Source organism: Adelges cooleyi, unplaced genomic scaffold, assembly GCF_023614345.1.
Source record: "Adelges cooleyi isolate 19-005CV unplaced genomic scaffold, UGA_ACOO_1.1 ACOO_flye_CR_arks_rails_tigmint_CR_PRNA_247, whole genome shotgun sequence".
Taxonomy (NCBI): domain Eukaryota; kingdom Metazoa; phylum Arthropoda; class Insecta; order Hemiptera; family Adelgidae; genus Adelges; species Adelges cooleyi.
The window spans coordinates 2,537,799-2,562,175 of record NW_026095912.1 but is presented as its reverse complement, the minus strand read 5'-3'; positions in this window follow the sequence as shown (position 1 = coordinate 2,562,175).

Sequence of the window (24,377 nt, the reverse complement as noted above, 5' to 3'; positions counted from 1 at the left end):
CACTAATTTTTATTAATTAACAAACAAACAAATACATAGATAAACACAAAAAAGGAATATTATTTTTATACATCTACTTAAGAATAATTCATTAATTGTATTCAAATAAAATTAAAATAGTATTTACACTATTTTATTAAAATGGATCAAATTCTTAAAACAATATTTTAATAAATGAAATTCAAAGTTCAATCAGATAAGTTCATTATTAATTGGGGGGGGGGGCTAGTCTATTTAGTTTGGTAAATGTCTGTTTTAAAATGTAAATTGACATGGTTCTTTACTGACAATTTCAATTAATTAGTTTCTGCCTTTCATTGATAATATACTTGTGAATCCGTTTGTTAATGGGCAAGTTGTAAACAAAAGATCCCAATTTGTGTATTCCAAGATCGTAATAATCGTTACTGATTACGATTGCATAAAAAAACTTGAGATAGCCATTGATGAATGAATAAAAATCTATTAGATATTGTGACTCATCAAGATGGGCAATATTATTAAATTGAATGTAGATATTTAATAAATCTTCAAAAGTCGCCACTGAATCTACATTTACACAAGTCTTATTCATTGTTTTTGTACATAATTTTTTCTCTGCTTTTTTTATTAAAATAGCTATTTTGTAACTCACCGTAAGTAAGTGTTCGTTAATAATATCACCTTCCAAAATAAATACTTCATTTGGATATACTTTAATGAAATTTTCTAAAGCTAGCTGTATATGAATTGCAGTCAGACATATTATATTACAGTGATAAAACTCTCTAGACGTTGGAATCCTTTCTAAGATTATCAACCCGTTTACAATGTAGTTCATCATAGTAGTTGAAGCTTTGATCGAGTCATAAAGTTTTGTCATACAATAAGCAAAAGCCAGCTTCGTTTTGTTGTTACCCAACATATTTTTTTCACAGCTTAGCCAGAAACCATATAAAATAATCCACAATTCTTTTAATCTTTGTAAGTATCTTCCGTCTAGTATTATTTTTAATCGTCGCACTTTTTCAGGGTAGTTTTCATAGTTGAACTCTTCTGTAGTTATTTGATCAACATCATCCTTACCAATTTTTAGATGAATAATCTTTAGGTCTGCTAATTCGCTCCAACCTTCTTTAGTACGAATGTAATTTAAAACTCCAATCAACTCGGTTTTTTTATTGTCAGATATGTAATACGACACAGAATTTTTTGGGGCACAAATGTAAAAAGCATAAAGAAAAACGGTTAACATATTGCAACACATATTTGCGTATAATACAAAATAACAACTACATTTTAAGCTTAGGATTTCAAACCTAATCGTGTACTTATAACATACATATCTTGTTTGCTTTTGCAAAGTAAATATCTTATTTGCAATAAAGTATTCACAGAAAAGTCATCCTATGTATATTGTACTACGTAGATGATCTTCGGTGTGGAACTGAGAGACTATTTTTTTAAACTTAGTACTGTTATTACTTTTTATATATAAATTGGCCCAAATTTAATATATATTTGTAAATCTTACTACCTTATTCCTTAGCGTTAAAACCACAGAACATTTAAATATTAAAAATATAACCCCTTTATTTTAGCTTTGGTACGTATCTGAGAAGATATTGTTTTTACAATGATGTAGTTTCATTGTTAATTTTTTTTTTTTTTTGTGGCGGAACCTACGATTACTCGTAAACCGCTTAACCGATTTCTTCGTGTAGCAACTCTATAGATTAGAAATCATACCTGGAAAGTACTTACTTGGTCAAAAACTTAAAAAAAACATCCCTTCCCCATCAAAATCGAGATAAGCACCCAAAAAAATTACAAATTTTCCAACTTAAAATTACGATGTTCTATAACTTTTTTAAAAATATTCAAAACATTCCAAATTTTAATGAATTGATTTTCAAACATATTACTATCGATAAACATTAAGAAACTAAAAAATTACTATAAACCCTTTCCCCTAGAAGGAACAGAATTTTTTTCTTTATTTCACTTTTTCAAGCAAAATTTTAGAGATTTTGATTTGAAAATTAGACTAAAGGTTGATCTAAAATGGAACTATAACATATACAATTTTTCAAAAAATCTATGGTCAAATTTTTTTTTTATTAAGGAAAAACACCAAAAATAGTGTAAATTTACACTTTGGCCGTAGTCAATTTCTAGGTTGCTATGCGTGATAAAATCAACAGTCAACAGGTAATGAAAATATTTTCATTTTTTTGTTAATTACGATACATGGGTAACTATGACAGTACATTTTTATAGACAGACGATTAACCCTTATCGTATCCAATCTGCACGAAACTAAATATTAAATTTTAAGTACATTATTGCTGGTCTCATGATATCTTCTAAGCCGCTTTAATTGGTTTGAACATACTATCCACAGATTCGCATCGAAGCGTTTATTATAAAGTGATTTTATTACTTTCAGTTATAATACAATTTGTAGACCAGTGACCTCTCCGTCCCCCCTATGCCCCGACCCCACTGTACTGGTTTTTTTCTATTAATCATGTTAGTATTTTTAAATAAAGTTGACTACAACAATAAAGAACCTAATTTTTTTGTGTGAAGTTATAACAACTTTTGTTTTTATGTAACGATTTAATTGAGTAGCAACTCTATTGATCCGAAAAAGTAAATGTTACTTTAGCGTGTCAGGTGTAGAAAAGTGTTTTTACTGATTGTTTAATTAAAATAGATACTTAATGCAAGTATGATTTCATTAATGATCTCACTGATAAATACTTCGATTAAATAAAATATAATATATTAATGAAATCATATAAAATCTTACAATTTGTTTTTCAAAAGCGATTTAACCTTACTTTAAACTTAGTATCAATTATACATAATTTTGTTAATAGGTTTTTTTTTTAGAAATCCAAATTATTTTTAACTCTTTTTAGCTTATACAAAATATTTAGTAATTTATTTATTACTTCAACTTGTACTGAATTGTAACATTTTAATATTTGAGGAAGCAAAGGCGTATAGTCCAAAAATAATCCATTTTCGGTATACTACAGTATTTAAACGAAAAAAAAGTTACAGTCATGCTAAAAATAAACTGTACGTCGGCTGGTATAGTAATGATTATATTTAAGTTTTTTTTGTCGTGAAATGGGTGCTAAACAGTAAGCAATTGTGGTTGAAATAAATATAATAAATTAAACGTTCTTTTCCTTCTAGTGTGAAATTTGGTATTTCGGAGTTGCGCCCTTTGCTAAATAAGCTGACGACGTATAAAAAAATATTGCTTAACTATAATCCATGATAAGATGAAATATATTATTCAAGTATAAATTTTAAACGTTCTTACAGTTACAATTATGATACGGATAACTGTTTTTTTATTTGTGTCATATGTGTTTTGGGCGGTTATTACTAAAGACATACGTTTTAAGGTTTGCCATTTAGACTATTCAGTACTGTAGCGCATATATTTCAGCGATATTGCAGTAGCGACAATATGGTTGTATTTTTATCAAAACGCAGAAAAATGTATAGCTATTGACTTAGGTGTTTACTCAACGTGTACATTATAGGTGCCTAGAAAAAAATGTTTTTTTTCAACACAAACGACCGTCGTTGTTTTATTTTCATTGTAACAAAGCATTATAAACTATTAGTCGTGGTTCTTTATACGTTTTTCGTTTTTGTTCCAATAGCTTTTGTGGCATATCCAATATCCAAAAAAAAAAACAGGGTTGACAGAATTTTTGAAACTATATCAGCACACGACACAGCTAGAGCAAAATGGAAGACCTGAAGATTTGCCAGCATCAATTTCGTACGTTGAATGTTGTCAAAAAAAACAAAAGATGTGATCAGTAAAGAAAACTAAAACGAAAAAGTACAACAACTAATGTTATTATTAGGCTGCAGATACACTGAAAGATTAAATAATTTCGGATTATTGTACATGGTTCCTGGAAAAGCTGTAGAAACTATAATGCATCTTTTCCAATAGTATCAAGCCGCTTACAATATGGTTTATCATAGGCATTAGAGCTTTGATCGAATCATTGAGCTTCGTCACACAATAAGCGAAATCCAACATGTTATTGTTCTCGCCAACAATATAGTTACTACAGCTTTGCCAGAAACCATGTACAATTACCCAAAATTAATTTAATCTTTGTGTGTACTTGCAGCATAATAATAACATTAGTTGCTGTACTTTTTGTATATAGTTTTCTTTATTGATCTCTTCTTTTGTTTTTTTCTTAACACTTAACGTACTGGATTGATTGTTTCAAATCTTCAGGTTTTTTATTGTACACCAGCGTTCTCGTATGCTAAAATAATTAACAAATTCCGTCAACTCTTGTCATTTTTTTGTAGATATTGGATATGTCTCAAAAGTTATTGGGAAAAAAACGAAAATCGTATAAAGAACCACGATTAGTAGTTTATAATGCATTGTTGCAATGAAAATAAAATAACAATTAAAAGTTGATAAATACAAATTTGAAAGTGTAGTACTCAGGGGCAGAAATCAATGAAAATGCTAATAGCCACGAAGAAGTTAAAAAATGACTTATGGCAGCAAATAAATGCTACTATGGTCTAATGCCACTATTCAAATCAAGATTACTATCAATAAAGTCTAAAATAACGTTATACAAAGTCTTAGTTAAATCAATTGCTCTGTATGCGTGTGGTACATGGGCCACGACAAAATTGGACGAAGAAAAGTTATGAGTGTTTGAAAGAAAGATATTAAGGAAAATCTTCGGTACAAAGAGAAATAACGATGTTGAGTATGAAATGAGAAACAACAAAGAATTGGATAATCTCTATAAGGAACCTACCATTGTTGGGTTCCTGAAGAGCACAAGGATAAATTGGGCGGGGCACGTATGGAGATCAGAGGGAATGATTGGATTAATAACTAAATGGAAACCCGACACTAAGAGACCTAGAGGACGCTCTAGACAAAGATGGATGGATAGAGTACAAGAAGACTTGAAACTTCTGAACGTAAGGAACGCAGAAGAATGTGCAAATGATAGAGAGGGTTGGAGACAATATGTTGTTGCGGCGATGGGCCTTAAAGGCCTGTAAAAGCCCAGAAGAAGAAGAAGAAGAAATGATTAATGATAACAACAATAGATTTGTACCGTCATTAATGTTTACTGATATTTAAATAACTCTTTTAAAAACTATCGCATCTATTGTATATAACTTATCGTGATATTTAGACTTAAATAAAAACTTTTAAAAAAGCCGTGCAAATTTTAAAACTCACAGAAACATATGGGCTAAAATGTTTTTACTACCAATATAAATAAAAGATAAAATAAACGTCACTAATTTATACATTTTATTAATTCACAAACAAACACATAAAGAAAAAAATAATATTATTTGTATGCAACTACATAACAATAATTTATTAATTGAAATAATTAAAAACTAATATATTATATACATATTATTTTTATTGAAATTAGAGTATATTCTAAAAATGATTTCTTGATAAATGGAATACAAAGTTAAGATCACGGCCAATTGTGGGGCTGGTATATATAATTTGGCGAATGTCTGCTATTAAACGTTAATTGTCATGTTTATTCACATGTATTTTTAATTATTAGATTCTACCTTTCATTAGTAATATGCATAAAAATATTTTTGTTAATGGGTAGGTTTGTAACTACAGGTTCCAATTTGTTTATTCCGAGATCGTAATAATCATTATTGCTTACTATTTTAAAAAAATACTTGAGGTATCCATTAATGAATGAATAAAAATCTTTGAGATATTGTGACTTAAGCCTATCAAAATAGGACAAATTATTAAATTGGATGTACATATTAAATAATTCATCAAAAGTCGTCACTGTATCTTCCAATATACAATTCTTGTATGTTGTTTTTGCACATAATTTTTTCAATACTTCTTTTATTAAAATAGATATTTTTGAACTCACCGATTCGAGTAAGTTTTCATTAACAATATTACCTTCCTTAATAAATATCTCGTTTGGATGTAATTTAACGAAATGTTCTAGTGCTAATTTTATTTTAATTGCAAGGGGACCCATTCTGTTGCTTTGGTAAAACGTATAAAGCTTTGGAATCTTGTCTAAGAATATCAAGCCGTTCACAATGTGGTTTATCATAGGAATTGAATCTCTGATCGAGTCATAAAGCTCCGTCATACAAAAAGCGAATTCCAACTTCATTTTCGTTCTTATAAATCATATTTTTTTTGCAGCTTTGCCAGAACCCATGTATAATAATCCAAAATTCCTTTAATCTTAAAAAGTATCTGCTGTCGAGAAATATCTTTAACCGTCGCACTTTTTCTGCGTAGTTTTCTTTATTGAATTCATTTTTTGTTATTTGATCAACATCCAACTTACCAATTGTTACATGAATAATCTTCAGGTTTGCTAATTCGCTCCAACCTTCTCTCGTACGAATGTAATTTAAAACGTCAATCAACTCTGCCCTTTTGTATTCAGGTACGGTATAGGCCACAAACGATTTTGGTGCAAAAATGTAAAAAGAATAAAAAACTACGATTAACAGTTTGTAGTCCATTTTTGCGTGTAATCTAAAATAACAACTACAGTTTAAGTTTAGTATTTCAAAGTTAACTGTGTACTTTTAACATACGTACTTTGTTTGCTTTTGAAAAGTAAATAACTGGTTTTCAACAAACTATTCACAGAAAGGTCATCCGATGTATATTGTTATACATAAAACCTGAAGATATACAAACATCAATTCGGCACGTTGGTTGTTATGAAAAAAACAAAAGTTGTGATCAATAAAGAAAACTATATCGAAAAAGTACAACAACCAATGTAATTATTAGACTTCAGATACAATAAAGATTAAATAATTTCGGTTATTGTACATGGAAAAGCTGTAGAAACTATAATGCATCTTTTCCAATAGTATCAAGCCTCTTACAATATGGTTTATCATAGGCATTAGAGCTTTGATCGAATCATTGAGCTTCGTCACACAATAAGCGAAATCCAACATGTTATTGCTCTCGCCAGCCATATAGTAACTACAGCTTTGCCAGAAACCATGTACAATTACCCAAAATTAATTTAATCTTTGTGTGTACTTGCAGCATAATAATAATATTAGTTGTTGTACTTTTTGTATATAGTTTTCTTTATTGATCTCTTCTTTTGTTTTTTTCTTAACACTTAACGTACTGGATTGATTGTTTCAAATCTTCAGGTTTTTTATTGTACACCAGCGTTCTCGTATGCTAAAATAATTAACAAATTCCGTCAACTCTTGTCATTTTTTTGTAGATATTGGATATGTCTCAAAAGTTATTGGGAAAAAAACGAAAAACGTATAAAGAACCACGATTAGTAGTTTATAATGCATTGTTGCAATGAAAATAAAATAACAATGGTCGTTTTAATTAAAAAAAACATCACAGAACAAAATTCAATGTTCTAAACACTTACAACATAAGCGTTGAGTATGCGAATAAAAAGTAAATCGCTTGTTAACAACGAACCGTGCACAGAGAAGTAAACACCTAAGTCAATAACTATACATTTACCTATTAGCAATGACCTCATTTATTTTGTTAAAAATCAACGTTTATTAGTGTTTTATAGTAATACAAATTAGACGTTTTATTAAAACTGTATCGTCGCAACTATATTGTCGCTGAAAATTATACGCTTTAGTAGTGAATAGTCAAAAGGCAAACCCCAAAAAAATAATAACTTCTTCCTATGCCTTTAACAGAAACCACTCAAAACACAGTTGCCACAAATAAAAAAACACTTATCCAAAAATAATTAGAAAAAAAAGCACGTTGGGTTCTATCACTGGATAAACTCCCTCCTCATTCAGCATCACCATTTTTATTTGTTTATTTTTTTGCTCTCTGTATATATAACAATGTAACAATTTGCTCATTATGCCTTGCAGTATGGATTGTAAATATTTTTCAATAAATAAATAAATAAGTAATAACGTGTAAGGCGTATACAGAAAAGTTATCCACCTAATATACATTTTAATTTTGAATTATTATAAAGTTCATTTTTTATTGTAAACGATTAATGAGTCAAAAACAAAGTATATGACACTTTCGAGACGAAATCACAATACTAATTATTTAAAAGTTGATAAATACAAATTTGAAAGGGTAGTGTACTCAGGGGCAGAAATCAATGAAAATGCTAATAGCCACGAAGAAGTTAAAAAATGACTTATGGCAGCAAATAAATGCTACTATGGTCTAATGCCACTATTCAAATCAAGATTACAATCAATAAAGTCTAAAATAACGTTATACAAAGTCTTAGTAAAACCAATTGCTCTGTATGCATGTGGTACATGGGCCACGACAAAATTGAACGAAGAAAAGTTAGGAGTGTTTGAAAGAAAGATATTAAGGAAAATCTTCGGTACAAAGAGAAATAACGATGTTGAGTATGAAATGAGAAACAACAAAGAATTGGATAATCTCTATAAGGAACCTACCATTGTTGGGTTCCTGAAGAGCACAAGGATAAATTGGGCGGGGCACGTATGGAGATCAGAGGGAATGATTGGATTAATAACTAAATGGAAACCCGACACTAAGAGACCTAGAGGACGCTCTAGACAAAGATGGATGGATAGAGTACAAGAAGACTTGAAACTTCTGAACGTAAGAAACGCAGAAGAATGTGCAAATGATAGAGAGGGTTGGAGACAATATGTTGTTGCGGCGATGGGCCTTAAAGGCCTGTTAAAGCCCAGAAGAAGAAGAAGAAGAAATGATTAATGATAACAACAATAGATTTGTACCGTCATTAATGTTTACTGATATTTAAATATCTCTTTTAAAAACTATCGCATCTATTGTATATAACTTATCGTGATATTTAGACTTAAATGAAAACTTTTAAAAAAGCCGTGCAAATTTTAAAACTCACAGAAACATATGGGCTAAAATGTTTTTACTACCAATATAAATAAAAGATAAAATAAACGTCACTAATTTATACATTTTATTAATTCACAAACATACACATAAAGAAAAAAATAATATTATTTGTATGCAACTACATAACAATAATTTATTAATTGAAATAATTAAAAACTAATATATTATATACATATTATTTTTATTAAAATTAGAGTATATTCTAAAAATGATTTCTTGATAAATGGAATACAAAGTTAAGATCACGGCCAATTGTGGGGCTGGTATATATAATTTGGCGAATGTCTGCTATTAAACGTTAATTGTCATGTTTATTCACATGTATTTTTAATTATTAGATTCTACCTTTCATTAGTAATATGCATAAAAATCTTTTTGTTAATGGGTAGGTTTGTAACTACAGGTTCCAATTTGTTTATTCCGAGATCGTAATAATCATTATTGCTTACTATTTTAAAAAAATACTTGAGGTATCCATTAACGAATGAATAAAAATCTTTGAGATATTGTGACTTAAGCCTATCAAAATAGGACCAATTATTAAATTGGATGTACATATTTAATAAATCGTCAAAAGTCGTCACTGTATCTTCCATAATACAATTCTTGTTTGTTGTTTTTGCACATAATTTTTTCAATACTTCATTTATTAAAATAGGTATTTTTGAACTCACCGATTCGAGTAAGTTTTCATTAACAATATTACCTTCCTTAATAAATATCTCGTTTGGATGTAATTTAACGAAATGTTCTAGTGCTAATTTTATTTTAATTGCAAGGGGACCCATTCTGTTGCTTTGGTAAAACGTATAAAGCTTTGGAATCTTGTCTAAGAATATCAAGCCGTTCACAATGTGGTTTATCATAGGAATTGAATCTCTGATCGAGTCATAAAGCTCCGTCATACAAAAAGCGAATTCCAACTTATTTTCGTTCTTATAAATCATATTTTTTTTGCAGCTTTGCCAGAACCCATGTATAATAATCCAAAATTCCTTTAATCTTAAAAAGTATCTGCTGTCGAGAAATATCTTTAACCGTCGCACTTTTTCTGCGTAGTTTTCTTTATTGAATTCATTTTTTGTTATTTGATCAACATCCAACTTACCAATTGTTACATGAATAATCTTCAGGTTTGCTAATTCGCTCCAACCTTCTCTCGTACGAATGTAATTTAAAACTTGAATTAACTCGGTTTTTTTAATGTCATGTAGGAAATACGCCTTAGTATATTTTGGGGCACAAATGTAAAAAGCATAAAGAACAACGATTAACATTTTGCAACACATTTTTGTGTTGCAATACAAACTAACAACTACAGTTTAAGTTTAGTATTTCAAAGTTAACTGTGTACTTTTAACATACGTACTTTGTTTGCTTTTGCAAAGTAAATAACTGGTTTTCAACGAACTATTCACAGAAAGGTCATCCGATGTATATTGTTTTACTTAGTTGATCTTCGATGTGTAACTGAGAGGCCATTTTTTTATACTTACAATTAGTAGGCACTTTTATTACGTTTTACTCAGATTACTTTTTTAGTTATTAACTGACCCAAATTTAATATATATTTGTGAAACTTATTACCATATTATTAGCGTTAAAACCATATAAAATTTAAATATTAAAAAGATAACACCCATATTTATTTTATTAATCATGATTATATTTGTTAAATGAAATTGACTACAACAATAAAATATACCTAATTTTTTTGTGTGAAGTTATAACAAATTTTGTTTTTTTGAAACGATTTAGTGGAGTAGCAACTCTGTCGGCCCGAAATAGTAAATGGTTCTTTAGCGGGTAAGGTGTAGAGAAGTTCACCCTTAAAAAAATATATTATATAATGCCTCGACAAAAAAGAATACAGACATAATTTTATATTGATAAGCGATAACGGATTAATCGTGCTGTTTCAACTAAAATAATCGGCGGCAGTGGTGTCTACATTGGTTTAGTAGATAAGCAAGTGCTAGTGAAAATATCCACTTGGTCCAAAAATAGAGTTGTTTTCTAGTCGTTCGACTAAAATGTTTACTAGAATCGACACTGGAATTACTACTAAATGAAATGTCTACCAAAAAAAATTAGCAACTTGCGGCCCGACATAAATATTTGTGCAGCTTCAAATAACAGAAATGAATATAATTTTCACTGTATTAACAATTTTGCCATTTGGCCTAGATATCTTGCTTAGTTTCATAATTGCATAATTTCTCGAGCCTAATACAGTACTTAAAAATCTATTCAGAGTGGTTCGAAATTAAAATGATTGATTCAAAATATATGGATTACTATAGTACTTCCATTTTTATGGAAATACTATAAAATATTCCGTTAGAAAAATTCTGTACAGAAGATCAAAATGTAATAGCACCGTAAAAATAGAAGCTCATAAAATAAGGTTCCTCGATGAGTCTTATCCAATAAGTAGGTATAAGCTACCTATTTGCAAAATACTAAAACATGTTTACTCATAACATATGTATTCCATATGTGATCTTGTTTTCAACGAATTGTTCTAAAATAAAAAAACTTTTAAGTCAACAAAATTATAGTTTATATTAATATAAATTATTATAATTGTTAGGCTGCCACCACTAAAGTTATATATTTTTTAATTTAAAAAACAAAAAAATTAAATAAAATGCTATTTTTATACATCTATCTAAGAATAATAATTATAATAATAACATAATTATAATCCATTAATTGTATAAAAAAAAACTAAAATAGCATATACATAATTTTTATAAAATTCAAATTTATTCCTAAAACAATTTCTTGATAAGTTGAATTCAAAGTTCAGTTAGCTAAGATCGCAGTTTTGTTTTTTGTCTGTTTTAAAATGACAATTAACAAGTTTATTGTCTATGCTGTTAAACTTTTTTTTTCTTTTTTCATTTCTATTTGTTTACCATTATTAATCAATTATTATTATTAAGTAACTCACGGAGTGGTTTTCTAAAAGGCAAGTTGTAAACTACAGGTTCCAATTGGTTTATTCCAAGATCGTAGTAATCATTAATGATTACGGTTGCATAAAAAAACTTGAGATAGTCATTGATGAGTGAATGAAAATGTTTTATAACTTGTGACTCATCAAGATGGCCAGCGTTATTAAATTTGATGTAGATATTTAATAAATCGTCAAAAGTCGCCGGTGGATTTTCTAAAACACAATTCCAATTTATTGTTCTCCCACATAATTTTTTCGTTGCTTCGGTTATTAAATTAGATATTTTATAACTCATTGATTCGAGTAAGTTTTCGTTAATAATATCACCTTCCTTAATGAATACTTCATTTGGATGTAATTTAACGAAATCTTCTACATCTAATTTTATTTCAATTGCAAATAGACAAATATTATAGCTATAATAAAAAATTCTAGATTTTGGAATCTTTTCTACTAACACCAAGGCCTTTACAATGGTGTTCATCATAGGAATGGAAGTTTTAATCAAATCATAGAGCTTCGTGACACAATAAGCAAAATCCAACTTCTTTTTGTTCTTACCCCTCATATATTTGTTACAACTTCGCCAGAAACCATGTAAAATAATCCAAAATTCACGTAATCTTTCTAAATATCTGTTGTCCAGTATTATCTTTAACAGTCGTACTTTTTCATCGTAGTTTTCTTTATTAAACTCTTCATTTGTTATTTGATCAATATCCAACTTACCAAGTTTTAGATGGTCTATTTTAAGGTTTCTTAATTCGCTCCAACCTTCTCTCGTACGAATGTAATTCAAAGCTTTAATCAACTTGATCTTTTTATAGTCAGATATTATATAGGCCACAAAAGATTTTGGGGCAAAAATATAAAAAGCATTAAGAACAACGATTAACATTTTGTAATGCATTTTTGCGTATAATATAAAATAACAACTGGGGTTTTAATTTAAGATTTCCAACTTACTTGTGTACTTTTAACATACGTATAATATTTATTATACGATTGAAAAATAAACAACAATTTACATAGGAGGCATTCGATGTATATTTTATGACCTAGATGATAATTTAAAACTATGAATGTAGAAAAACATTGGAACTATACCGGGTGATTGGTTTACTTTGAATCAGGCAATATCTTAAAAAAAACCTGGTTATCAATGGTGATAAATTGGCTGTTATCAAAAAAGCGACTGAATATAACATGGATGACCAGTGAAAAATATTAAGTTGCACGATTTCTCCACGAGGAGCGCTAGTGGTATGTCACTTTTACATATTTTAGCAGCTTTTTCATAGTTCTTTTGATACCATTTATACATGATTAGCCATGATAGCCATGATTATAACAAAGTATTTACCATTGGAATAATAATAATATATTGGTGGTTGGAAATCTTGGAATCATGGAATGATAGCTTACCAATCTCGACTTGTTTGTTTGTCTTTCTGTCCTTTATGCATTACTACATCATTCATCCGATCGCCGTGAAACTTTGGGAAGTTGTTGAGTACACTCCCATGAACCTAACTGACATAGAACTTTTCGAAAATTCCACCCCTAAGGGTGGCCTGAAACACGAACTTTGTACTTTAAATATGAAATGTAAATTAATTATATGTTTGTAACCATGGTAACCACAGTACTCAAGCAAATGGTAGGTGATGAGTAAAGGAACAGGCCGTTTCTATGTACCACAATTCTGGGCAAGCTTTTAACTGTTGGAACGGGATCTGGGACTGAGACTGGGACGGGGACTGGAATCCTTGAGTAAGAGGAGGACATAACCGAATAAAGTGTCACAAAAACGCTGTCACGCTGTTATCTGATAAGAGATTAGAGACGAGGGACGGGGATGAAAGAGGGAATGGTGGAATGGGAATTACTCTACTTAGCCCTGACAGACTAAATCACGGGCATTGCCGGATATGGACAGCTTGTGTTTTATAAAATATGGATGTAGATTTATGTTATTATGGTCGTACCTACATCGTTTTTAAAGATAGTAATAATAATACTTGTTTTATTATTTATTTAATACAAATCATTAGATTCACCCGCCAGCATCGAAGAATACTTCGCAGTAAGTACCGCCTGTTCTGTAATAACGTTGTACAGTATACTACAACCGCGGTAGCACGGTACTTAACCTAACTTAACAAAAATCACATAAAAAAAGAGTTAAAATTATGAAACCTTGGCACGGTGGCGACGAATAGTGTACAGGGTTGAAGGTGTTTGAAAACAGCATCAAACTGGCTCATAATAACTAAAAAAAAAAGCAAAAGATACTTGGTAGTTGGAAGGGTAATACCCCATAAAAATAAAAAAAGTGGTACTTGAGCACAAAAATTAATAGTATCATTCTCCATAGATATACATAAAATTGTTTTAATGATTTGATACATTTTTTTTAAAGATTTTAGGTGTTTTTGTTAAAATATACGCAATCTGTGAAAACACAGTTTCCCGGCAATAAAAAAAAAACTGTAGTGCCGAATTTGTTTTCGTTTAATATGTTATGAATACGTATGAGTTCTAACTACTGACAACATTTCAACTTAAATGTCTTAAAATTACGGTAAAAAAACTTGAACCCCCCCTAGGGGGTGGGAAATGAGTTTAATTAAAATTTGATACAACTGACGTGTGCGGGCATACCAAATAAATATTCCTCATAAATTTCAACTCGATCTGACTCTTTTTCTCGAAATTATAGCCAGTAAAAGTTCTAACTTAAAAACTCGTACGGTTGTTTTTTGTTTTTTTTTAATTTCGTCTGAAGTAAACTTTTTCAATTTTTAGCCCCCCCCCCCTAAAGTACCAACTAGATAAAATTTGTGATTAATAGAGTTGCTACTCGAAGGAATTGGTCCAGTATTAAAAAAGTTACAGTGTATACATAAAAAAAAGGAAACACAGAGTAAAACCAATACCTTTTCGCTTTGCATCGAAGCTAAAATTCCCTATATACCTACTATTTTTTTTTCTTTATTTGACATTTGTGTTTTTTAATGATTTATAAATGATGCAAGGAATAATATATTCTGTATAAGAACGCGACTAGATTTTTTAAATTTATTAATACATTAAAAGCGTAAAAAAGCTGATACGATATTTTTTTAATGTATTATTTAAAGTAACAAACGGTTAAAATAACTAAATAACTAATATTTGAGATAGAGATTGGATCGTTAACCAACAAAACTAAATAAAAATGCATTTTTAGTTTAATATTAAAGCTACATTTTAATTGTTTTTAAGTTTATTTGACTTGATATGCATAAACTATTAATTTCAGCCGAAAACTCTAGGATTCTATGTTACTAATACACAATTTAACAAAACACAAAAACTGTTGATTTTTCTAAAGGAAAAATTGTATTTACATTTGCTCCACTAATTACAGTATATTCCATTTGACTTCTTCTTACTAACTTAAAGGAAGATAAACCGTAGTGTGTTGCGGTAACTATTTAATTTGCTAGAATGTCAGTATTTTAATTTTAATTGTCGTGTTTATACACTGGCTTTTCTTTATTAATATTGAATTCGTTTGTTAATGGGCAGGTTGTTAACTACAGGTTCTAATTTGTTTAATCCGAGATCGTAATAATCAGTATTGATTACGGTTTGACAAAATAACTTGATATTTTCATTAATGGAAGAATGAAAATCTTTTAGATATTCTGACTCATCAAGATGGCCAACATTATAAAATTCGACGTAGAGATTTAATAAGTCGTGAAGTGTCGTCACTTTTTTTTTAATAACACAAGACCTGTTTGTTGTTTTCTCACATAATTTTTTCACTTCTTCTTTTATTAAAATAGATATTTTTGAACTCACCGATTCGAGTAAGTTTTCATTAATGATTTTACCTTCCTTAATAAATATCTCGTTTGGATGTAATTTAACGAAATGTTCTAGTGCTAATTTAATTTTAATTGCAAGAGGACAAATACTGTTGCTATAATAAAACATTTTATGCTTTGGCATCTTTTCTAATAACACTAGGGCGTTTACAATGTGATTCATCATAGGAATAGAAGATTTGATCGAGTCATAAAGATCCGTCATACAATAAGCAAAATCCAACTTCTTATGGTTGTTACCTGACATATATTTGTTACAACTGTGCCAGAAACCACTTAACATAACCCATAATTCCTTTAATCTTTGCAAGTATCTGCTGTCCAGTATTATCTTTAACCGCCGCACTTTTTCGCCGTAGTTTTCTTTATTAAACTCTTCATTTGTTACTTGATCAACATCCAACTTACCAATTGATGTATGGGTAATCTCTAGGTTTCCTAATTTGCTCCAACCTTCTCTCGTACGAATGTAATTTAAAACTTTAATCAACTCCATCCATTTCTTATAACGTATTTTATACGCCACTAAAGATTTTGGGGCAAAAATATAAAAAGCATAAAGAACAACGATTAACATTTTGTAATGCATTTTTGCGTATAACATAAAATAACATCTACAGTTGTGTACTTGTGAACTTATAACATACGCATTCAGTATACAATTGAAAAGCAAATAACATGTTTTTATCAAACTATTTACAATGAGGTTATCCGTTATTTTACGCATTCAGTATACGGTTGAATAGCAAATAACTTGTTTATACCAAACTTTTTGCAGAGAGGTATTCCGATATATTATTACGTGTATGTTAGTATCAAAGCTAAGAATGTACAAAAACATTTTTACTCTACCTGGTATACTTGGTTATGAGTTAGGATGGGGAGGGAAATTGCGATTGGGAAATTTGTGTATTTATAGCATACATCTTCCATATGCGATATCTTGTTTTCAACAAATTAAATTTAATAAAGTATATTCTTAAGTCATTAGATATATTGTAATTATAATAAAAAAACTGTTATTATTTTTGGATAGCCGTACAAATTTTAAAACTAACAACCAACTCTGAAAACTACAAAGGGCTAAAACGTCTTAATATCATGTGCAATAACAAAAACGTTACAAATAATAAATTTTATTAATTCACAAACAAACAAATACATAAATAAAGAACAAAATAAACGTTATTTTTATACATCTACTTGTAAAAAATTCATTAATAGTATTTAAATAACACTTAAATATCACATAAATTAATTAAATTAAAAAATAATACATTCTTAAAACTATTTCTTGATATATAAAAACTCCAAGTTCTATCAGTTAAGACGTCGGCTGGTCTATATAGTTTGGTGAATGTATATTTTAGAATGACAATTTTCATGTTCATTGACTGGTACTTTTAATTATTCTGTTTAACATTATTTTCTATTTTCATTACCATCTCCTTGACATTATGGACATACTTACGAATCGATTTTCTAATAGGCATATGGTAAACTATAGGTTCCAATTGGTTTATTCCGAGATCGTAATAATCGTTATTGATAACGATGCTATAAAAAAACTTGAGATAGTCATTGAGGAGTAAATGAAAATCTTTTAAATACTGTGACTCATCAAGAAGGGCAATATTATTAAATTCTATGTAAATTTTTAATAATTCTTTAAAGGTCACCGGTACATCTTTTATAATACAGGACCTAACTCTTGTTTTTTTAAACATCTTTACTGCATTATTTAGTAAAGTAGATATTGAAAAATGCATAGAAAACAGTATTTTTTCGTTAATATTACCACCTTCTTCTACCAATACTTTGTTTGGATATGATTTAATGAAATTTTCTAGAACTAATTTTATTTTCATTGCAAGCTGACAAATGTCATAAGAATAATACCCGTTAGTTTTGGGAATCTTTTCTATTAATATCAACCCGTTTACAATGTGGTTTATCATAGGAATTGAAGCTTTGATCGAATCATAAAGCTCCGTCATACAATTGGCGAAATGCAACATATTTTTGTTCTCAACCGCCATATATTGACTACAGCTTTGATAGAAACCATGTAAAATAATCCAGAATTCATTTAATCTTTGTAAATATCTGCTGTCTAGTATTAGTTTGAACAGTCGCACTTTTTCGACGTAGTTTTCTTTATTAAAATCATCTTTTGTTATTTGATCAACATGCAACTTACCAATTTTGGTATGGCTAATCTCTAGGTTTCCTAATTTGCTCCAACCTTCTCTCGTACGAATTAAATTTAAAACTCCAATCAACTCGGTCTTTTTATTGTCAGATAGGTAATACGTCACAGAACTTTTTGGGGCAAAAGTATAAAAACCATAAAGAACAACGATTAACCTTTTGTAATACATTTTTGTGTTTAATATAAAATAACAACTACAGTTTAAGGTTAGTATTTCGAACGTGTGAGCTTATAACATACGTATTTAGTATACGGTTGAAAAGCAAATAACTTGTTTGTATCGAACTATTTACAGAGAAGTTATCCGATATTTTATTACCTACATAATAGTGGCAAAACTAATAATGTACAAAAACATTCTACCTATACCTGGTGATTAGTTAGGTTGGGAAGGAAAATTGCGATTGGGAAGTGAGTTTATATAAAAATTAATTCTACACTTCTCTTTCCTCTTGCCCTAAACTTGAAATATCAATAACTTCAAAAATGATTATCTAAAACTGGTTATCGACCATTCAAAACGTTTAGTACGTTTTTTTGAATTTAAGTTAATGTCATGTTTGCGTTATTAATTAAGATTCAAAATTTGCTATTGTTCGGCGAGCGGGATTTTATTACCGATAAATAATGGTAGGGATTTTGATTGTACTATAATATTACTATATAAAACAATATTTAAATTTTTATCTTTTTTAGTATTTTCTAAAGCTTTATCAACTTTTGAAACTTAAATGGTATCGTATATATATTTTTAACTTTTTAAATTAACAATAATTTGCTGAAAAAATTGACTGGTCCGTAACCAGTTTTGAAAAATTTAATAACTTTACAACTATTTATTCAAAACTGGTTATCGACCAGTCAACGTTATCAGCAAATTTTAATTCATTTAAAAAGGTTAAAATATATATATATACGTTACTATTTAAGTTTCAAAAGTTAATAAAGCTCTAGAATATACTAAAAAAGATAAAAATGTAATTAATACAGTAATATAGTATAATCAATAATTTTTTAAATAAGAAACACTACAAAATTGCCAATATTTTAAGAGCTAACTAGTGTAGGGCGTTAAAAGAACCACCAGGAATATGTATGTATACTATATTAAAAAATATAATTTAAATTTGTCACTCTTTCTTCGAAAACACAAGACTTTACTGATTCTTCTTTTATTAGGACAGATTTCGTCGAAACGAGTAAGTTTTTGTTAATTATATTGTCTTCCTTAATAAATCCTTTGTTTGGATATAGTTTAATAAAATCTTTTAGAGCTACTTGTATTTCAATTGAAATGAGACCTACTTTATCGCATTAACAAAACAAAAGAGAAAACATTTTAAACAATACCAAACCGTTAATAATTTGGTTGAGATGGTTCCTGTAGACCTGAAAACCCTTTCCCGCTAAACATTGTACCTCACTTTAACATTCTTACTGTGCTGGTTTATACCGTGCATGGTTTGGACTTTATTGGTTTGAAAATACTAACTACTGATTTGCATCGAAGCGTTTATTTTAGAGTGATTTTATAAATTTCAGTTATAATAATTATTGTAAACCTGTGATCTCCTTGTCCCTACTAAACCTCAACCACGCTGTTTCTACTGATTGTTTTATTAAAATATAAGCTTCATAATTTATCAATAAGAGTCAGTTGTTGTTAATAATATTTTTCTCTTAAAAAAATACTTCGCTTGAATATAGTATAGTTTAATATATTTTTAAAATCTTATACATTCTTAAAATTTTTTTTTGAAAGTGATTAAACATTACTAAAATATATATTTTTTTGGACATCCAAACTCTTTTTAGCTAATTAACTTTTGAATACATTTTAGTAATTTATATGTATGACTTCAGCTTGTAATCAATTGTAACATTTTAAAAATTTTAATTAAAATAATAAATAAACAAATTATTACTTAACTATAATCCATGAATACATACAAATATATTATTAAAATACATCTTTTAAACATACCTAAAATTCCAATTAAAGTATGGATAACTGTTTTTTTTTTATTTGTGTCATGTGTGTTTTGGGCGGTTATTACTAAAGACATACGTTTTAAGGTTTGCCATTTACACTATTTAGTACTATATCGCATATTTTTCAGCTATATTATAGTAGCATCAATATAGCCGTATTATTATTATTAACGTAGAAAAATGTATAGCTATTGACTTAGGTGTTTACTCAACGCATATGTTACAAGTGCCTAAAAAAATGTTTTTTCAACTCAAACGACCGTTGTTATTTTATTTTTATTGTAACAATGCATTACAAACTACTAATCGTGGTTCTATATACGTTTTTCGTTTTTGTTCCAATAGCTTTTGTGGCATTTCCAATATCTGCAAAAAAAAAACAGGGTTGACAGAATTTTTGAACTATATCAGCACACGACAGCTAGAGCAAAATGGAAGACCTGAAGATTTGCCACCATCAATTTTGTACGTTGAATGTTGTGAAAAAAAACAAAAGATGTGATCAGTAAAGAAAACTAAATCGAAAAAGTACAACAACTAATGTTATTATTAGGCTGCAGTTACACTCAAAGATTAAATGAATTTTGGGTAATTGTACATGGTTACTGGCAAAGTGATAGTAATATTATAGCTGGCGAGAACATAACACCCCAATAACAAAGCTTATTATAAACCATACTGTAAGCGGCTTGATATTATTGGAAAAGACGCCATATAGTTTCTACAGCTTTGCCAGAAACCATGTACAATAATCCGAAAATCATTTAATCTTTGAGTGTACCTAAAGCCTAATAATACCATTAGTTGTTGTGCTTTTTATGTAGTTTTCTTTATTGATCTCTTCTTTTGTTTTTTTCTAAACATTTAGTACCGGCTTGATTGTTGCAAATCTTGAGGGATTTTCATTGTACTCTAAGGTTCTCGCGTGAGAATATAATTTAATACTTGTATGAACACTATCTTTTTTTTGCACTGGATTGATATAACACATAAGTTATTGGATCAAAAACGAAAATCGTATAATGAATCACGGTTAATAGTTTATAATGAATTGTTAAAATTAAAACAAATTAACAGTTGTCGTTTGATTGGAAAAAAACATTATACAACGAAATTCGGATTTTCTAAGCACTTATAGCATACGCGTTAGGTATGCGATTAAAAAGTAAATCACTTGTTAACAACGAGCCGTGCACAGAGAAGTAAAAACCTTAGTCAATAACTATACATTTTTCGATAATAATAAGACTCAGAATGGCCCCAAAGGGCTAAAATATTATTGGTATTAAGTACGATAATGCTTTCGCGTCGTAACTACACATTTTAATAATTTAAAAATAAATATTTACATAGGTAAATAAATAAGACATGTTATTTTTATGCTTGAGAATAATTCATTAATTGCATTCAAGTAAAACAAAACCATATAAATTATTTTTATAAACATTAAAGTATATACTTAAAATAATTTCTTGATAAATGAAATAAAAAATGCAAACACGGCTTATTGTACGGCTGATCTATTTAGTTTAGTGAATAACTATTTTAAAATGTCAATTTAAATGGTTTTTTCGATGATACTTTTAATAGTTTCTGTCTTACTTTAGTAATAAACCGATGAATACGTTTGCTAATAGGCAGTTCGTTAAGTATAGGTTCCAATGTGTTTATTCCAAGATCATAATAATCATTTTTGATTACGATATTGTAAAAAAACTTCAGATAGTCATTGAGGAGTGAATGAAAGTCTTTAAGATGTTTTGACTCATCAAAGTCCGAAATATTATAAAATTGTATGTAGATATTTAATAAATCGTCGAAAGTCGCCACTTTTTCTTCGATGAAACAAAGCCTATTTGTTGTTTTCGCATATAGTTTTATTGTGGATTCGTCTATTAAAATACACATTTTATAACTCACCAACATGAGTATATTTTCGTTTATAATTTCACCTTCCTTAATAAATACTTCATTCGGATGTAATTTAACGAAATCTTCTACAACTAATTGTATATGAATTGCATTGAGACAAATTGTATTAGTGTAAAAAACCCCTTTAGGCTTTGGAATCTTTTCTAAGAATATCATGGCGTTGACAACATGCTTCATCATAGGAATTGAATTTTTGATCGAGTCATAGACCAGCGTCATACAATATGCAAAATCCAAATTAGTTTTGTTATTGCCCGTCATATTTGTATGACAACTTTGCCAGAAACCTTGTAAAATAATCCATAATTCCTTTAATCTTTCTAAGTATCTGCTTTCCAGTATAATTTTTAACAGTCGCACTTTATCGGCGTAGTTTTCTTTATTGAACTCTTCGTTTGTTATTTGATCAACATCCAACTTACCAAGTTTTAGATGGCTAATCTTTAGGTTTCCTAATTCACTCCAACCTTCTCTCGTGCGAATGTAATTTAAACCGTCAATCAACTCTGCCCTTTTGTATTCAGGTACGGTATAGGCCACAAACGATTTTGGTGCAAAAATGTAAAAAGAATAAAAAACTACGATTAACAGTTTGTAGTCCATTTTTGCGTGTAATATAAAATAACAACTACAGTTCTAACTTAAGAAATCGAACTTACTTGTGTACTTGTAGCATACGTATTTAATATGCGATTGAAAAGTAAATAACTTGTTTTCATTGAACTATTCGGTAAACCGCAATAACAATAGGATTACTTATTAGGTCGTTAGCGGCAATCCATTCAAAACATACTTGCCATAAAAAAAAATTCTTCACAACTTATATTGTACTTTTTTTAAAAATATTGATTTAAATAATACATTCATATAAACGGAATTTAAAATTAATTTAGGTGAGATCATGGCCAATATTACGGCTGGTCTGTTTAGTTTGGTGAATGTCTGTTTTAAAATGACACTTTTTGTACTGTCTGACTTTTCCCTCACCCCTTTTTTTTTAGTTTCTACTAAGATTTGGCCGTTTGTTAATAGTCAGATATGTGAATTAACTCAGATTTTAATTTGCTTATTACGGTTTTAAAAGGGCAAAACTTCAAATTTGGTTTAAATAAAATACAAGCCGCTCGTAAACACTTTACTAATACTTTTATTAAATTAAATTTTTTATAATTTATTTATACGAGTAAGTTTTTATTAGTAGGGAGTCTTTGGATGTAATATTTTTTGGTTTATGATTTTTCAGAGATTTAGTTGCGTCGGAGTAAGAGCGGGGTTCAAGTTGAGTGCTGAGGGTCTTACATTATAAGAATTTGAAACAATATTTTTATCTATGTTGGAATTACCGTGGCGTTGGTTGGTGTACCTACACCTTTGGAGTTGTTTGTGAACGATGCATACTTTGTGGTTGGCAGGATCTTTCTCCACATAGAACGCATATGGCTGGTAAATTTTTGTATTTGTACACATATATCAGAAAGGTGCTCTTGGCTCTTGGACTTTCAGTTGTAGTAATTTTATTTTTAAAGAAATTTTAGGTACCTAAAATTTAGACATTTTGTGATGCAAGTTAATATTAAATTTATCTGAAATTGTAACTTTAGACTTGAATTTATTGAAATTATTGTGGTAGTTGCTAAACATAAATACTCTACACAAATTTCTCTAATAAAAGTAAGTACAAAGTATACTAATTTATTTTCAAACAAAAGAACTTACAATCCAGTTCAAGAAGTTATAACTATTGATTCAAAATAAATGTATTTCTATAACACTATTGAATATAGCAAGAAAAAGGAAACTCATAAAACTATGTTTTCTCGATGAGTTATAAGCTAACCTTTTGCGAGATACTAAATTATATGAGTTCTCATAACATACGTCCATATGCTATATTTGTTTACAACGCATCGTTCTTAAATAAGTAAACACTTAAATCAACAAATACATTGTTTATACTATTACATTTAAATGTTGTTATTGTTGGGTAGTCGTCACTAATTACATTTTTTTTATAAATTTACAAACAATTAAATGCTTTAACAAACAATTTAAATGTCATTTTTAAACTTCTACTTAAAAATAATACATTAATTTTATATGAAAAAAACTAAAGCATAATGTGCGTTATTATTCTTACAATTGAATATTTTTTTAATACAATTTCTTGATAAATAGAATTCAAAGTACAACCAGTTAAGATCACAGCTGACTAATTTAGATTGGTAAATGTCTGCTTTAATTGTCAATTATCAGGTTTATACCTCTTAATTTTTTTCTTTTTTCATTACTTTCTTAGTCATTGTTAATATACCCACGACGTTTTTTTCTAACGGGCATGTCGTTAACTACAGGTTCCAATTTATCTATTCCGAGATTATACCAATCGAAAATTCTTTTAATCTTTGTAAGTATCTGCTGTCCAGTATCAGCTTTAACAGTTGTACTTTTACAGCGTAGTTTTCTTTAGTAAAC